This window comes from Chelonia mydas, chromosome 1 (genome assembly GCF_015237465.2).
Source record: "Chelonia mydas isolate rCheMyd1 chromosome 1, rCheMyd1.pri.v2, whole genome shotgun sequence".
Taxonomy (NCBI): Eukaryota; Metazoa; Chordata; order Testudines; family Cheloniidae; genus Chelonia; species Chelonia mydas.
Window position 1 is genome coordinate 221523324 of NC_057849.1, and position 16022 is coordinate 221539345.

The 16022-nt window shown below is 48.0% G+C and overlaps 1 protein-coding gene across 1 annotated transcript in view; it reads left to right on the plus strand.

The window, feature by feature from the left end:
• Positions 1-16022, plus strand: part of LOC102940290 (potassium voltage-gated channel subfamily KQT member 1-like) — a 742437-nt gene that overhangs the window by 657386 nt on the left and 69029 nt on the right. The window lies entirely within an intron of this gene.

The window sequence follows — 16022 nt, forward strand, 5'->3', positions numbered from 1 at the left end:
ACAACCAGTCCCTCCAGGACCCCACTGGAAACAGATCCACTTGATGATATTTCCCCATTTAGTTACACTGTGAGACCTATCAGTTAGCCAGCTTTTAATCCATTTAACGTGTGCTATGTTAATTTTATATCATTCCAGTTTTTTCATGAAAATGTCATGTGGTACCAAGTCAAAAGCCTTATGGAAGTCTAAATATATTATGTCAACACTATTACCTTTATCAAACAAATTTGTGATCTCATCATAAAAAAAGATATCAAGTTAGTGGATAGGATCTACCTTCCATAAATATATGTTAATTTGTATTAATTACATTACCCTTCTTTAGTTCTTTATTAATCAAGTCCCATATCAGTCACTCCATTATCATGCCTGGGATCGATGTTAAGCTGACAGGCCTATAATTACCTGGGTCATCCCATTTAACCTTTTTAAAAATCAGCACAACATTAACTTTCTTCCAGTCTTCTGGAATGTCTCAAGTGCTCTGAGACTTTATTCAAAATCAACATTAATGGTCCAGATCTAGGATGCAAGTTATCTGGACATGCTGATTTTAAAATGCCTGACTTTAATAACTTTTGTTTAACATTCTCCAGAGATATTAATGGAATGGAAAGAATGTTATCCTAACAATATGATGAGATGATATCATCTGTTTTTCTCCAAATACAGAAAAATATTTACTGAACACTTCTGCCTTCTCTTCATTATTATTTATAATCCTGCCATTCCATATCATAATAGACTAATACCATTGTAATGATTCTTTTTGTTTCTAATATATTTTAAAAGTTCCTTCTTATTGTCCTTAACTCTGCTGTCCATAGATGTTGCCTTGTCTCACTTGGCTTCCCTTATCAATTTTCTACAATTCCTAACTTCTGATTTATATACATTATTACCAACTTCCCCTTTCTTCCATTTGTTGTATATTATTTTCTCATTTTTCACAGTTACCTTCCTTCATTTTTCACAGGTTGGTTTTTTAACCAGCACAGCCTTCTTCCTTAATTGTGGGTTTCTTTCTTTTTGGACATCTAGTAAGGTGTTTTTAAATTATTCCCAATAATCAATCACATATTTCTAATTAAATTCTTCCTGACAGCTGTTTTAGCTCATAATTGTTTTCTGCTCTGTGAAATTAGTCCTATTAAAGCACCAAGTATATATTACTAGTCTGGACTTTATCCTGCTTGTACCTAAGCTACTATGAACTTTTAATTCTGTGATCAGTTCTTTTTCTGTTAGGACAAAGTCTAATATAGAATTCCCCCTTGTTCGCTGAAACAGTTTAGGAAATTGTCATCTATAATGTTCAGAAATTCCAAGGATGTTTTAGTACTAGCAGCATGAGACCTCCAGCATATGTCAGTCAAATTGAAATCCCCCATGATCACTCAGTTTTCTTGTTTTCCCTACACATTATAGATAAGTGTGTAAGGAGGCAGTTATCCCATTCGCTGGTATGATTTGTTGGTCTGTAGCAGACACCAACTAGTAGCCAATCTTGTGCTTTATCTGTTAGGAGATTGATCGATAAGCATTCAAGATTATTTTTCCCCCAAGTTAACAGTGACTCAGAAACAGGTAATGCCAGTTAGGACACAGAGTGGTATTCCCCCTCCCCTTCTGCCCACTCGTTCCTGCCTAAATAGGTTATCACCCGTGGTGAGCTGGAGCCGGTTCGTGTGAACCGGTTGTTAAATTTTGAACCAGTTTTAGAACCGGTGGTTAAAAATTGTTACGGCTTTCTGAGCTCCCGGCCGGGGAGGCTACCCCAGCCCCTCCCTCCTCTCGCAGAGCCTCAGCATGCCGTGCCGCTGGCACCAGCGCTCTGGACCGCTCCTGAGCAGCTCTGCAGCTCCTGCCGCTTTGAGCAGCATGGTAAGGGGGTGGGGCTGCGAGCTCCAGCGGGCCGTGCGGCATCCATACACGCTGCCCTGAGTGGCATGGTAAGGGGGCCGGGCCAGGGCTGGGAGGAGGGGTTGGATGAGGGGCAGGGAGCGGTTGGAGGTTCTGGGGGGGCAGTCAGGGGACGGGGAGTGGGGGGAGGGGGGGTTGGGTAGGCATGGGAGTTCTAGGGGGGGGGTCTGTCGGGCAGGGCCAGTGCAAGCAATAGGCAGACTAGGCGGCTGCCTAGGGGGCCAAGTGGTTGGGGATGCCAAAAAGTGGTGCCTCCCGAAAAATTTTTAAACAGCGGAGCACAAGGCTGCCGCTGCTCCCTGCCTCCTTTCTCCAGAGGGGCCGACCGCGGCGCAGCAAGTCTCTCCCCCCAGAGGAGCAGTCGGCGGCGGAGTGGGGAAGGGGAGGGTCTAGTGCTAGCACCTGCGCCTTCTTCCCTGTGCCATGGGCCGAGCCGGGCTCCCCGCCGCCCCCGGGGCTCTCACCGGCAGCTGCCGCTGAGAACCCCAGGGGTGGCAGGGAGCCCAGCTTGGGTGTGGGGGGGTGGCTGCCTGCGCCGCTGCTGAGAGCCCCAGGGGGAGCCCGGCTAGGCCTGTAGCAGGGGGAAGAAGGCGCAGCTCGCTCTGCTCTTCGGGCGGAGAAGCTGGGTGTCTACTCCGCCTTCGAGGTACCTAGCCAGGCTGCGGGGAGCCGCACAGGCCCGCGAAGCGCTGGGGGGTGGGCAGGTCCAGTCCCTGGCCTGGGAAATTGTGTATATGGGAGCAACCCAGGCACCCCTCCCCCAGCCAGTGCCACCCCCTCCAACACCCACCGACCAGCACCCCCTGTGCACCCCCTGCCCCAACAACCGACCCTGTCCTGCCTCTTTTGCCTCTGGGCAACCTCCACCCGGCAAACCCCCCCCACCCCCCCCGAAGCCAGCCACGGTCACCTTCACCCCTGCATCAACCTCGGGACCTCCCCCCCCCGCCTGCCATCTCCCTCCTGCCCACTCCTCGTGCAAACCCCTCCCTGCCACCTTCGCCCCCCTGCAACAACCCCGGGCACATACACCCCCCCGCCTGCCAGCCCCTTGCAACAACCCCCTCCTGCCCACTTCTCCCTTGTGCCACTCCCTCCCTGCCACTGCACCCCCTGCAACAAGCCCCTTTTGCCTCTGTGCAATCTCTTCCCTGCCACTACACCCCTGCTCCCTCAACCTCTTGGCACATCCCTTAAATCAGAACTTTTTATAGGGAACCGGTTGTTAAGATTTTGGCAGCTCATCACTGGTTATCACCATTGATTTCAACATGCCAATCGTACAAAGCACAACCAGATAACAAGTGTGAAAAATCAGGACAGGTGGGGGGGGGGGGTAAATAGGTGCCTACATAAGAAAAAGCCCCCAAAATTGGGACTGTCCCTATAAAATCAGGACATCTGGTCACCCATTGGGTTTCAGTAATACCAACTATATCAAATTTATTCTAATAAATGAGCAGTTCCGATTCCTCTTGCCTGTTACTCATGCTCCTAGCATTATTTTGTAGGCAATTCAAGAATTTCTTCTCTTCTTGTCCTGTGATTTTTTTATTAATTTTGTTCTCAACTTCTCAGTTTTATGCTACCTGAGTGCTCATATCTTCCCTCTTTTTTCCCTCTCCTTTTGCTATTAGTTTAACTCCCTCCTGATTACTCTAGCCAGCCTGTCCCCAAGGAGATTGGTACCCCTTGTATTGAGAGGAAGGACATCCAAACTATACATTACACCTCTCTGCTGAGCTATGCTTTGGGTTGTAGGCAAGGACCCACTAAAGTTGTGTTCAAAGCACTGTACAGACTTCAACTAATCCTCATAATGCTCCCGTGAGGTAGGTGAGTAGTTGTAGCTTCTCTTTAAGATGGAACTAGGACTTACGTGTATCTGCAACAGCATGGCTTCAAATGGCCCCCCAGACTTTGCAGAGAGGGCACTACAATAACAGATACAATAGTGAAAACATCGGTTAAATTAGGTGATGCCCACATTTTAAGGTCCAGTGTACTGTGACTTGCCAGAGCAGAGAAACACATTGGCAGATCTTTCTAAATGCTTCATAACCAGAAATTTTTTCTAAGTGTAATGACACCACTGAACAGGGTTTTGTAGTTGAACCCAGGACTGGATCTAACAGTGTGAGCCTTTACTGGTTAGCCTAAAAGACAAAGTATGTTAAATCAGAGACAGTAGCAGCTCATAAACCTCAGTATGTGGCCTAGCAACTAAAGAGGGAGACAAAGAGCCAGCCTGTGTTAGCATAGGTTACAAAGTACAGGTCCTAGATCAATTATTAGAAAGAAAATATTAGTAGTCCCTGAGTCCCAGTGGCATCAGCAACTTACATCCACACCTACGAGCACACCACCTGCATTCAGGAGCAGCATTTAAGGTGATGGTCTGCCTTACTGGGAGGAGGAGTAGGAGGAATATGCACTAGTACAAGGCATTGGGTATGTCTGCTGTGGCCTGTAGTTTTAACACATTGGCCTGTGACCTAACCAATAAACCACTAGTATTAAAGCTGTTAAGGGAACATAGTACTATATTTCACTTGCATTCTCTCTTAATGGTTTGTTTGACTGTTTATTAAATCTCACCCTGTAAAGAGAGAGACAATGGTGAGTCACAAGAAAATTGTTAGTGTTGGAATCTTAATATGATGTGGAATAATTCCCATGAGGGGAAGAGGCGATTAGTCTGTTTGGCTCGGCACACACAAGAGTTTTGAGGTTTGGCAAAAAGTCCCATAAAAATGCCAAAAGGCACTTCTTGTCATCATAGCCTTCATTGCAAGAGCATCACAAATGTAAAGCTTAGCTTTATAGGGAGCATCTGCTGTATCTGCACCCAGATAGGGAAACTGTCATTTCTGTTTTAGTTTTGTTACTTTGTCTAATTTGGTGTAAGTGGGGGAATGATCCCACTATCATGGGGAAGTTTCCTGGATTCTACTCTACTCCGGTGGAATCAACTAGCAAAAGGATCTGAGTCCCTGGCCCAACTCCCTTTATCCAGATGCCTGCCTGACCACAAAGACTCCTCTTTCTCTTTCCTCGGTGGTGGAGTCCTCGTAACCCCAATAAAGTTGGGCCCAAGGGGCTTGCCGCCAATCCCGTTGTGAGTCACTCAACACAGGAGATAGGGTGTCCCCACTCTGGGTACTCTCTCCTCACTGGCCACTCCCCTGTCCCAGTGATCACTACATTGGGTTTAAACCACATGCAATATACTAAACAGCAACTATAAACAAATAAGGGGAAAATGTTAAAGGATGAAGGAATCCTGCACTCTGGGCACAGGGACGCTGTACACAGTAATCTCTGGAACTCAAGAAAATGTACAACCTATCCCTTACACATCCAGGCCTTCTTCCCAGGACCTGGATGCATCATGATGATATCACAGGTAAGACATCTGGCAGTGGCTACAAGCCCTCAGGTTGTGGGTGGCAGGAAGGACTCTTCTCCCCAGTGTTGGCCCTCCTGTCAGGGTCATGACCCCCCCCTCCACGTCCAACCTTCAAGGCCCTCTTGTCTGGCTTCTCCCTCTACTGGGCCCTCTCTGCCCAGGATCCCCACCTCATTCTCCCCAGCCACTCCCCTCTCTTGGCTGCAGTTTACTTGTGGCACGGCAGGCCTTCCACTATTGTGGCACTGGTCCTGTGCCTCTCCACTGTAGCTTGGTTCCATGGTTGGTCATGGTTGGTCTCCGCTGCTCCAGCTCTGGGCTGCTGCACTCTCCCTGCCTCTACCTTCTCTCCCCTGGGCCTGGCAGCCCCAGCTCACACAGAGGATAGGCACTGATTGATGTGGCAGACAGGCCAATCTGGCTGACTTGGAGAAGTGGCCTCTCCCCATTGGCCCTGCAGACCTTCTCTTCAGCCTTCTCCTTTCTCCTGGTATTGGGAGAGGGCCAACCAAAAAACCCACTTAGTGTCAGTAAGGTGCCAACATCCCCCATACACTGGGAAAAAGAACAAACCTTTGCTTTTTCACGAAATGGCTGCTCCATTGTTGTAGAATACTATGTTATTTTATATATGGCTGTTTGAGTGAAACAGGCAGCAATCTGTATTCTACAAGGACATTCTGAATGGAACCTGCATGTTTCTGAATCAAACTAAACAAAACAAAGCTGTTCTCCTCATTTTACTGCTGTCAGCACTGACCTACATTTAGGGCCACATCCTCAGCTGGTGGTAGATCGATGTAACTGCATTGACATCAGTGGAACTATACAGATTTCCACCCGCTAAGGATCTGGCCAGAGATAAAGCCCCACTTACATGTCAGTTATCTTAGCAGTTCTGGGTTTCCAGTAAAGCTGTCTTAAATCCATCAGTTTGAGTTTGCATTAGTTTTGGTGAGACCCATTCACCACAGTCTGGTGGATTTGGTTAAGAGGCTTTTTGCAGTCAGGATGAAATCAACACCTTTTGTTAATCTGGTTAAGAAGCTCCAGGGGTCTGTCCACTTCCTTATGAAACCAGAGATTTTGTCACTTTCATCACAAAAATCCGGAAACTAAATGTGTCAGGACTTGTCTTCACTACTGTGCTAAATTCGCTCCGCTGCCATATATGCAGCGGCATCGATTTAGTGGGTCTGGTGAAGACGCACTAAGTTAATGCAAGAGTGCGCGCCTGTCAGTGTCAGTACTCCACCTTAATGAGACTAGCGTAACTTAGATAGACTTACAACATTCATGTTGACAAGGCCTCAGTTTCAGAGGAACATTGTGTCAAAGCTGTTTCTTTTTGCTGTGTGGCAAATTGTTGGTATGATTATGATGGGTCCCACGCTTCCTCTTCTTGTCAGAGGGTTCAGGGTGCAGTTTCCTGCCCCTGAACTAGGGTATCTACTGTCCCACTAGTAACCCACAGAAGGGTAGTGGAGAGGGAGGGACCCTGGCCCGCCCTCTACTCAGGGTCCCAGCCCAGGGGCCCTAGGGATAGTGGTAAATCACTTGAACTAGTGCTTCCTTTCCCTGGGCTACTTCCCTCTCCTGCTTTTCAGCTTGTGGGGCTTCCTGCCCTCTCTCTGCACAAGCCAGGTGTCTCTTTACCTAGGGTCTTGGTCTTCTAGCCAGCCAAGTCATGTCTCCAAACTCTCCTCTACTTCAACTCCTCCAAACTGCACTCTGCTCCAGCTCCTTCCCCTGGCTGATTGAAGCAGGTGGGTTTGATCAGGTGACTGGCTTCAGGTGCTCTAATTGGCTTCAAGTGCTTTTAATTAATCTCTAGAAACCCTTTTTCCCTCTACAGGGAATAAGGCTTCTCCTCATCCTGGGACTTACATATCTCTCCTGTATCACTCTCCTGCTGCCTTCTGGCCATGCTGTATCACATATCCTTCCCCCCTGCTCAACACCACAGGGTTGGGCTACTTGGGACGAGAGACAATGCTTTCGTGACAAGCCATCTGTGTTGCCATGTTGGCTTCTGGCCCTATGCTGTACTCGGAAGTGAAAGGGTTGCAGAGATAGGAACCATCTAGTCACTCATGTTCTTCTCCTTGTTTCTGTGCATCCACTGGAGCGGGGCGTGGTCTGTCACCAGGGTAAATCGCCGTCCCAGTAGGTAATAGCAGAGAGTTTCCATGGCCCATTTTATCGCCAGACATTCCTTTTCAACAACTGCGTACTTTTGTTCCCTGGGGAGGAGCTTCCGGCTGACGTACAGAATCAGGTGTTCCTCCTCCCCTACGATCTGCAAAAGGACGGCTTCTAGCCCTACCTCAGAGGCATCTGTTTGTAGGACGAATTCTTTCTTGAAGTCTGGGGCTATGAGTACTGGATGACAGCAAAGGGCTGTCCTTAAACCTGCGAATGCTCCTTCTGCTGCATCTGACCACTTTACTATCTTGGGGCCTCGAGCCTTTATCAGGTCCGTCAATGGCCCTGCTCCTGTGGCGAAATGAGGGATGAATCTCTGATAGTACCCTACTAACCTGAGAAATGCTCTGATCTGCTTTTTTCAGACTGGCCGAGGCCAGTCTTGTATTGCCTCCACTTTGTTTCTTTGGGGTTTTACCAAGCCTCTCCCTACTACATACCCAAGATATCTAGCCTCAGCTAGTCCTATCACACACTTGGGAGGGTTGGCAGTTAGGCTGGCCTTCCGCAGGGCATCTAATACCGCTTCTACTTTCCCTAGGTGCATTTCCCAGTCAGGGCTATGGATGACTATATCATCTAAATAGGCGGTGGCATACCTGACATGGGGTCGTATCAATTTATCCATAAGTCGTTGGAATGTTGCAGGGGCCCCATGGAGTCCGAAAGGGAGGACAGTGTATTGGAGCAGGCCATCTGGTGTAGAGAAAGCAGTCTTCTCCTTGGCGTTCTTCACCAGGGGAATTTGCCAATATCCTTTGGTCAGGTCCAGAGTGGTTAGGTATCGGGCCTTGCCTAACTGATCAACTAGCTCATCGACACATAGTATGAGCTGTAGCTCACGAAAGCTTATGCTCAAATAAATTGGTTAGTCTCTAAGGTGCCACTAGTACTCCTTTTCTTTTTGTGAATACAGACTAACACAGCTGCTACTCTGAAACATGGTATAGGATAGGCATCGAATTGGGATACTTCATTCAATTTCCGAAAGTTGTTGCAAAACTTCAGGGTGCCATCAGGCTTGGGTACTAGGATGATAGGACTGGACCACTGGTTGTGGGATTCTTCAATAAACCCAAGATCCAACATCTTCTTCACTTCTGTCCTAATTTCCTCTCTTTTAGCTTCCGTTATCCGGTACGGTCTTATCCTCACCCTTATTCTGGGCCTGGTGATGATATGATGTTGGACCAGTGTCGTACAGCCCAGCTGTGTACAGAACACATCCTGGTTTCGTTGGATCATAGCAATGACCTCTGTTCGTTGTTCTGGGGCTAACTCGGGGGATATCCTCACCTGCCCCTGTGGGTCGTCCGTCTGAGGTAGAGCTCTCCAAATGACCAGGCACGTCTCTCGGACACACCAGGGCTTCAGTAAGTTTACGTGGTAGATCTGCTCTGGTCTTCAGCAGTCTGGTTGTCTGAACTTATAGTCCCCTTCCCCAATGGCTTCCACTATCTCATACGGCCCATGCCAGCTGGCCAGGAGTTTGCTTTCCGTTGTCGGCACTAGCACCATCACCCATTCTCCCAGCTGAAATTTCCGTACTTTCATCCGGCGGTTGTAATATGTCCGCTGGGTCTCTTGTGCTTTTTTCCAAATGTTCTCATACTATAGGGGTTACTCGAGCTATTCGCTCTCTCATCTGTGTCACATGCTCAGTGACATTCTTCCCAGTCCTCCTTGGCGATATCTAATATTCCGCGTGGGTGGCATCTGTATAGTAGCTCAAAGGGAGAGAAACCGGTGGATGCCTGGGGGACCCGTATTGCAAACATTAGGTGTGGTAGAAGGGTATTCAAGTCTTTTCCATCCTGTGCTATCACCTTCCGGATCATACCTTTAAGGGTGCGGTTAAACCGCTCAACCAGGCCGTCTGTTTGAGGATGGTAGACTGAGGTCCATATGGCATGGATGCGGAGCAGGGTACATAAGTCCTTCATTAATTTCAACATGAAAGGGGTTTCTTGGTCAGTCAGGATCTCCTTAGGGATGCCCACTCTGGCAAAAACCTGAAGTAGTTCTTTTGCTATTGCCTTGGATGTGGGGTTTCTTAGAGGAATGGCTTCTGGATACCGTGTGATGTAGTCAAGGATTACTAATATGTTTCGGTGGCCCCATGCTGATATTTCCAGCGGGCCCACTAGATCCATGACTATCCTTTCAAAAGGGACTTCAATAATAGGCAAAGGTATTAATAGGGCCCGCAAGTGAGATTGGGGCTATGCAACTGGCATTCCGGGCAGGAGGTTCAATAGCGTTGGACCTCCGTGCATATTCCTGGCCAATAAAATCTTCTTAGGACTCTATCAAGTGTCTTTTCTACTCCTAGATGTCCCCCAAATAAATGACTGTGAGCTAACTCTAGTACTGCCCTTGTGTGTTTCTCTGGGACTAAGAGCTGCTCTACTTCTTCCCCTTGTATTTTCACTATTTGGTACAACAGATCATGTTTGATCACATAATATGGCCTTGGGCCTTTGGTCTTTCCTTCCACAGGTACGCCATTTACTTCCACTACCTCCTCCCTCACATTTGCATATAGCAGGTCATTAGCTTGGTCCTGCCCGAAATTTTCATGTGCAGTACCAATCTGACCTAACGCCACGGGACCTATTTCTTCTCCGTCCCTTGGGTGGCCCCTACTTGGGATAGGAACCACCTCTGAGTCCTCACTGGCCTGAATTGTCTCCTGGCCTCCTGAACGGGTTTGCTTACCAACAAGGGAGGCTTTCTGGTTCTCTGATAGAATCCTGGTCCCTAGCCTTTTATCTGCCCTCTTTTCCAGCATAGACTTTTGGGGTTTGCTGGGGGATGAAAATAGCTCTGGGGCAAATTTGGCAAAAATTGGGGTGAGGCTATCTGTAGGTGCCTCCATCTCAGCCCAGGGCTTGCTACCCTCCCCTGGCTCTACTGTGGGGATTAAGTTCTCAAACCCGGGGAAGTCCCTACCAATTAAAACCGGGTAGGGAAGCCTAAGGACCACCACTGCAGTTACCCTGGTAGTGTGTCCCTGGATCTCAATCCATACTGGGACTGTGGGGTAGAAATTTGTGGTGTCATGAAAGCATGTTACCCCAGTGGTTTTGGCTGACCTTGTATACCTATGTGAGGTCATTGCGACCCCTAGCAGGCCGATTAGGCCACATTGTTCCCCAGGATCTCCCAGATTGCACTGCATAGGCTCTTCCCTGTTGGGGCATAGGGCTGTTGTATGCCCCAATTCCCCACACTCGTAACACCAACCCCTTATCCCGGTTGCAGCCCTCTGACTGGGCCTATTTGGTCAGCCCCACCAGCCCTCTCTTCCCAAACCCCCAGGTCCCTTCTTGGCCTTGGGCCATTCCTCAGTGTCTTTCCTCCCAGTTATGGTTCTTCTGTAGTTCTCGACAATCCGGGGCTTTGGGTTTGGGGCTGGCTTCCTGGTTTGCCATGTCTCACCCCCTGGGGTCTGGAACGGTTCACGGGCTGCCAGCTGTCTTTCCACGAGGGAGACCAACTCATCGTAGGTAGTGGGTCATTTTGGCCAACCCAGGCCCAAAGGCCTGGTGGTAGCCCCCTCATATACTGGTCCAGTATCAGGAGCTCCATCATTTTCTCAGAGCTGAGGGCCTCAGAGTGCAGCCATTTCTGGGTCAGGTGGATCAGGTCAAACAATTGCGATCCGGGTGTCTTGTCCTCCATATACTGCCATTCATGAAACCTCTGGGCTCACAACGCTGTTATTACTCCGGATCTGGCCAGGATCTCTGCCTTCAGCTGGGGGGTAATCCTCCGCAATCTCTGCAGCCATATAGTAGTAGACTTTCTGGGCCTCTCCACACAGGAACGGGGCGAGGATACCAGACCCCTGATCTCGGGACCAGGCCTCCCACAGGCCTCAAATGCCAGGAGGTATGCCTCCACATCATCCTCCCGTGTCATTTTCTGTAGGCAGTGGCTGGCCCGTATACTCCGGGTTCCGTCACAATTGTGGTTCCGCTCCATAAGGGCCTTCATCTGGTTTGCCAGCTCCTGTAGCAGAGCTCGGTCCTGGGCAGCCTGATTCATCAACAGCCGATTAATCTCCTACTGCACCCGAGTTGCCTCCTGTTGGGCGGTTGCTTGGATTCAGGTAGCCTCCTGCTGGGCCGCAGTGGCTTGTATTAGAGCCTTGACCACATCATCCATCTTGGGGACGGGATGGTTTTGGCTAACCCTGGTTTAAGTCCCCAACACGGAAATCCCACTCTGACACCACATGTGGCAAATTGCTGGCACAATTATGATGGGTCCCGCGCTTCCTCTTCTTGTCAGGGGATTCAGGGTGCAGTTTCCTGCCCCTGAACTAGGGTATCTACTGTCCCACTAGTAACCCACAGAAGGGTAGTGGAGAGGGAGGGACCCTGGCCCGCCCGCTACTCAGGGTCCCAGCCCAGGGGCCCTAGGAATAGTGGTAAATCACTTGAACTAGTGCTTCCTTTCCCTGGGCTACTTCCCTCTCCTGCTTTTCAGCTTGTGGGGCTTCCTACCCTCTCTCTGCACAAGCCAGGTGTCTCTTTACCTAGGGTCTTGGTCTTCTAGCCAGCCAAGGCACGTCTCCAAACTCTCCTCTACTTCAACTCCTTCAAACAGCACTCTGCTCCAGCTCCTTCCCCTGGCTGATTGAAGCAGCTGGGTTTGACCAGGTGACTGGCTTCAGGTGCTCTAACTGGCTTCAGGTGCTTTTAATTAATCTATAGAAACCTTTTTTCCCTCTACAGGGAATAAGGCTTCTCCTCATCCTGGGACTTACATATTTCTCATATATCACTCTCCTGCTGCCTTCTGGCCATGTTGTATCACAGCTGTCTTTGAAATCCTGTTACAATGTAAGTCTGAAACAGCTAGGTAAGTGAGTTTCTGTAAATTGGGTTTCATTGCAAAAATGTAGCACAGCTAGAGAAGCCAGCCTAATTCAAAGCAACCCCTCTGGGAATTAATTTCGGTAGCAGAAATAATAGCTCCTATAACGTCTCTTATCAGGCAGCATTTCTCGTATCAATCATTATAAATTTTCAGATTTACCTAAAACTAAGTTTGGTGAGATTGATTATTTGGCTCTAAAAAACAGAGAAAGTTAAAAGCTCTGCTACTGACCTGTTTCTAACCTCTCTATACTAATGTCTCTGGGGCCCTATACAAATCTTCTGGCCAGTGATAAATTTGGCAACTCCATTTTCCCTATTGGCTCACACTCCAATAATATGAATGCTAGTTTCAAAAAACCTCCCTCCCAAGATATGTTCATTTCAGCAGAAGTTGGTTGGGTTAGGAAAGGGTTAAGTCACAGTTTTGCAGGCTCACATTGATGGCTCCTATTTTATTTTGTCCTTGTTTCTTATGTCTGACACATGTCTGGACTGAAACTATAATACAGTCAGTGTCTGGATTTCAATCAAGGATTAGGCTCTCAGCCCTGTTATTTGTGTTACTCCTTGAAGATTTAAGTGATTTTAGCACTGTAAAATAACAGTTGTGGTTTGGTAGTTCTTTAGGCCTATTGTGAATGATGCCACCCACCATTTACCCTGGTGCAGGCTTTTGAGCTAGCTTTCAAATCCAGGTCCTGGCATGGAATCCAGCTGTTGGCACATGTTGTTCTTCTGTGTGTGTCTTTTCAGACAGGTTGCCAGTGGCTGGCATGTGAAGTCTTAGTGGTTTACCCAAGGTGGCCAGTGAGAATCTGCATTCAAGCTGAGACTGTGAGTTTAGAAGGTTTCTGCTTTATTGCATGGTAATGAACCAACGGGAGAGCAATACTTGACCACATATGCAGAGATATATGAGATTTCAGTTCAAGATGGGGCAAATATGGTGAGAACAACTGATTGTGTGAGATTTCCACCATTTGGGGGAACAAAATCTTCACCATCAAAGCCTCACCAGAATGACTGTCCTAATGTACCTTCTGTGTTTAAACCTGATCTGGATTCAGATCTGAACACACACATCTTCAGCCCATTTTTATGTTGACTAAGCTGTTTTGTGGTGAGACTCCTCACAGAATCCTCTTTACTAATGCCTTTTGCTGGAGAAATTCAGACAGTTTTCCATGACTTCATGCTCTCCGAACCCATCCACAGTGAATAACAATGCTGTCTTAACTAGCTTAGGTAAAGGGAACTTTCCTACATATTAGATATTAACAGCACCTTTGATATGAGTAACAGTGGAATGTTACTGAATGATTTAATAATCCCTTCGTCTATCTTTCTCAATTTCCTTTTAGGTGTTTTCAGTCAGAATTTAGTCCTTGACTGAGATAGATAGTTACTATTACATTAAAAATCTTAGTTTGCCAATAGCTACCGCATATTGTCAGAGATGCCACAGTTTTTCTTCCTACTTGCAGTACAGAAAAAAGCATCGTTTCAGATATTTGATAATGGTAGACAAAAGATGACGCCTGAACAGTGACAGAGTATATAAGGTGCCTCAGGGTTCAATGCAGGGTCTTTTGTGTACAGTGTAAACTGTAATATTTTACTATGGGATTAGTCACTTCAACCTCCCTAATTTGCAATATGATTTGAAGATGAATTAATAAGGATTTGATCAAAAACCCACTCAAGTCGACGGAGGCCCTAAGCAGTCAAGCATGATAAATATAGTAAGAACACTGTAACCCAAAATGTGGTTTGTTGATTTGCTCTGTCATGTAATATAATGTTATGGGTTGGGCTAAACTTAATTAAAACTAGTGGGTGTAACAGCTGCCTTTATTTATAAATATAAGAAACAATTAAGTCCCTTTATGGAACCAGACAGCTGAAACAATAGCAGCCTCCACCCAATACACAAGAACTTCACTGCCCAAAACAAAAGCCCATGCAAGGCACATATGGAGGGGTTTGGGTATTGTTTGGAGGACATGTATGATGTCTGTATGAGCGAAGCAGCAGAAATAACAGGGTAGCTGAGAAAGAAGCAGCAGAAAGCCAAAAATGCAGCTGGAACTTGGCCCTACAAAAGCCTAGAGAGCTTTTTGGCTAAGTGCTGGCTGGAAAGTGGCTTGGAACTGTAAGCAAAGAAATTATCTCTTGCTGTTTTGTTCCTGCTGTTCTCAGAGAAACAGAATTTTGTACATTATTTGTAATGTAATGATGCCATCATTGGTTTCTTCTCCTAACCAACAGGACCTGCTAGACTCTACATTTTGGCTAACCATTTGAGTAAAAAAAGAGGTAACAGTTATATAATGTTGTATGCTGTGCTTCATAGTTTACTGGTAAATATATTTTGCTATATTTTTTGTTTTTTTTTACAAAAGTATAATCTTCAGATTATTGGTGTAAATCCATTCATTTCAATTCAGTTACACAAGGGTTGAGCCAGTTTAGCTGCATTGCTCGGGGTGTAGATTTTTCACACCCTTAAGCAATGTAGTTATAACGACCTAATTGTCTAGTGTAGGCCAGGCCTTATTCTCAGCTCTGTCTGAAAGCTTTAACAAACAGATGGCTTAAGTATGTGTGACATTCCCCAGGGATACCTAGGGTTGTGAGCAGTGATGAGCTGCCAAAATCTTAACAACCGGTTCCCTATAAAAAGTTCTGATTTAAGGGATGTGCCCCAGTATGTATTTTTTGTACCAACAGGGTTACCATACGTCCGTATTTTCTGGACGGCAATTTAAGAACCAAAAAGCCTGACCTGTCCAGGAAAATACGGATGTATGTTAACCCTGCCTAAAGTTTTTTTTTTAAAAAAGATGGGCCTGAACTAGAAATGAGCTCCGTTTCACATGTGTCGGTCCCCGCCACTCCCTGGGGGTGGGCTAGGGTGACCAGATGTCCCAATTTTATAGGGACAGTCCTGATTTTGGGGTCTTTTTCTTATATAGGCTCCTATTACCCCCCACCCCCTGTCCTGATTTTTCACACTTGCTGTCTGGTCACCCTAGGGTGTGCACATGTGTGGGTCCCAGCTGCTTCCTGCCCCCCTCATTGAAGCAGGTGTGCAGGGTTACTGCGCTGGGAACTGCAGGGCACCAGTGGATGTGGGGCCAGCTGCAGACAGGGGCGTGGGGCAGGGCTGGCTGGAGACAGGAGGGTGCGGGGCTGGCTGGAGACAGGGCAGGGGATAACTGGAGGTAGGGGCTGGCTGCAGGCAGGGCAGGGGGGTCCAGGGCTGGCTGCAGGCAGGGCAGGGGGTGCATGCTGCAGGGGCTGGCTGCGGGCAGGGCAGGGGGTACGTGCGGCAGGGGTTGGCTGGATACAGGGCAGGGGGTGAGGCAAGGGCTGGCTGCAGGCAGGACAGGGGGTGCGTGCAGCAGGGACTGGCTGTGGGCAGGGCAGGGGGTGAGGCAGGGGCTGGCTGTGGGCAGGGCACGGGGTGCGGGGGTGGGTGGAGACAGGGGCTGGCTGCGGGCAGGGGGTGTGGAGGTGGCTGGAGACGGGGCTGGCTCCAGGCAGGGGGTGCGGGGCTGGCTGCTGCGGGCAGGGGGTGCGGGGGTGGCTGG